The sequence below is a fragment of the Acyrthosiphon pisum genome, chromosome A3 (genome assembly GCF_005508785.2).
Source record: "Acyrthosiphon pisum isolate AL4f chromosome A3, pea_aphid_22Mar2018_4r6ur, whole genome shotgun sequence".
In the NCBI taxonomy this organism is placed as follows: domain Eukaryota; kingdom Metazoa; phylum Arthropoda; class Insecta; order Hemiptera; family Aphididae; genus Acyrthosiphon; species Acyrthosiphon pisum.
Window position 1 is genome coordinate 31,415,104 of NC_042496.1, and position 2,936 is coordinate 31,418,039.

The window sequence follows — 2,936 nt, forward strand, 5'->3', positions numbered from 1 at the left end:
ACCTTTAAAACAAATAAACATATATACATGAAATATTTACTGAATGTTTATATTTTCATTTTCTATACACCATACAATTTTGAAAATAATTTGACTCTTTTTGAGCTGTTTACAGACATTGTCAGTTTTCAATATTTTTAGTTTTTTTTTCTATAAATATCAATAAAATTATATTAGACGGGTAAAAAAGCGTGAAAATAAAATACAAGGCTCCTAATATATTGTTTTAATAGCAGTTTAAAAATATTAAAAATACATAGGCACAATTTTTTTAAAGTTAGAATTTTGACAAAATTTATCAAATTTAAAATTTAATAATTATTTTGTAGTAAAATGTATAAAATGTTCAACCTTTTATAGCTAAGAATTGAAAATGTAGGTTCCACATACATTACGTTGTTCACAATAAAATCATCAAATATACTAAGTAATATCATACAACTGTCTTCGCTCAGAATTGTTTTTCTTATAAGATGATATTATATATCATTGAATTCAAATTTAACACCATCCATTACAATGAACCACTTGTAACCAACTGTATGGCAGAGTGACATCCCTTGCCTACCATTTTTTTTATTGGTTAGGTTATTTTATTGGTTTGGTTATTTTCCAATGTACCATAATAATACACCACCAACTTGTGTTAAGAATTGCAATGAGTTCAATGCTCAAGCCTAATCATTAAATCTTTTATCCAAATTTTTTTCATATTATCCTAACATTTATTACAAACTAGTAAATCAGTACTTACTTAAACTACACAGATATTTTTTGTTCAGTTTTTTTTTTTTTTTTTTTTTCATTTATTTAACTTTAAAATGTTTCAGCACACTGGGTGCTATTACAAGTATTGTTTTTTAACAAGTATTATTTATTAGCAATGGGTTGGGTTATACAAAGTACATGATTTTTTACATTGATACAGTTAAGTAAAATTATAGATATATAAAGTGTAAGTGTGTTCTTAATGTTTAGTTTAAAAATACTCGTAAAAATGTATTATTCCTATTATGTTATTATAAAAATAAATGGTTTGACATTGCTCATTATTTATTATTAACAAATAACAATAGTAATGAAAAATGAAAAGTATAAATATACCTATTATAACAAAATACCTACATCCTACTATATAGTAGGTATTATAATATATGGATAATGCAAGTGTACAATGTATGGTATACATACATACGCTAAGGTACTTGAGAGTTTAATTAAAAAAAGGGAGGAATAAAAAAAATAATAATAACGGGTGTTAGCAGAATGAATAGTGTTGAGTAGGAGTGAAATAATCGTAGAGGGATGATTGAGAATGCAGAACAGTTCTTTTGTGTCAGTTAGGTCAAGTGTTGCAAAGAGTATAGGTATGGTACTCCTACGAGAGCATAGCAAATATGAAAACACACATTAAAAAAGAACCTTTCATGCTTCAACAATCTTCAAAATATAAGGTAAAAAATATTAAATATATATAATACACATATAGTATTATGCATAAAAATATAAGAATAAGGTTTTTAAAATATTATCTCCATTTTAAACCATGACAGCTAATCATTTTTATTTAAAATTACTCAAACTGTGGTAAGTACCTACCTATACTAGTTAACTATTTAAATTAATATTTAATACAACCATTTTATGAAATATAATAATAATACAATTTTTTTAAATATTATCTAAATAATATCTAAATGTAAAATATTCATTTAAAATTGCCTACCTACCTACCTACCTACCCACTAACTATTTATATATTAAATCAATACAATCATATTAAGATGGTGAAAGTGAAGAATCTTATGAAATAGAATTATCTTGTAAAATAAAATATCTCATTACTCATTAGTAAATAATAAATGCATGTGTTTACTAATTTTAATTATATTTTTTCATAACGTATTATACACTAGGTTAAATCAATAATTGGTGCAAATATCAAAATTCATTATTCTTTGATAAATTAAGAACAATAATTTAGGTAGGTAACTTCAAATATTCAGTATGAATAATTTGGGTATAAAACGTATACTGATACTATAATTAAAATAATAAATACTATTTATTAGCTTATTAAATGTTTAGATAGAAATTATGTACATCTACTAAAAAAAGTATAAAACAACCACTAATTAATGATTGTATTTTTCATTCTTAAAAATAATTCCTTAAATAATTACATTGAGTTTATCTAGATAGGTATCTAAGAAAAAAATGTTGTTGAACAAATATAATATAGGTAAGAAAATAATAATAGTAATTATAGATTCCAAAAATTAGTTATTGTTAAATTGAATGTAAACTAACTTATCAATATCATGATGTATATTACAAGTAATATACATTGCATATTAAGGTCCCCACACACTGCAGCAGTGGCTGGTCAATTGCTTCAGGACACATTTCACCGCTCACCACTGTGGTAAAGCCGAGACAATAGAATTTAAAGCCACCGCTGCAGTGTGTGGGGACCTTTATAATACAATTTATTAGTAATGCAAAATATTGGTATCGAACAACAGTTCTTTGATATTCAATATAGATAAATTAGACCTTATATTATAATCTATTTATTTATATTTTGATGTAGATAAATGTAATGGTTTAATCAAAAATCACCAACTATACAGTAAATATAAGTAGATAGTCGAATATTATTTTATTTATAAATAATTTCCTATTTATTCTAATTTTTTTTTATTATGTAAGTAATAGGTATAATATAAAATTATACGTTTATAGAAACTTTTTAGTATAAATGTAAAAAAAAACTAATACATTAATAAATTAATTGTTCATATTACGATATTGGCATTTGAAATTGATATTGTGTGTGTGAAACGATATAAATACCAAAAAATATATCATACTCCAACACTACAATTTATCGGTTATTCAAATATAAAATACTGAGTGGTGCACTAAACATTTAA

General features: G+C 23.7%; 1 protein-coding gene across 1 annotated transcript in view; it reads right to left on the reverse strand.

The window, feature by feature from the left end:
- The window catches only part of LOC100168936, a gene marked incomplete in the record, with an annotated part of 17,805 nt that overhangs the window by 8,982 nt on the left and 5,887 nt on the right, over positions 1 to 2,936 (reverse strand).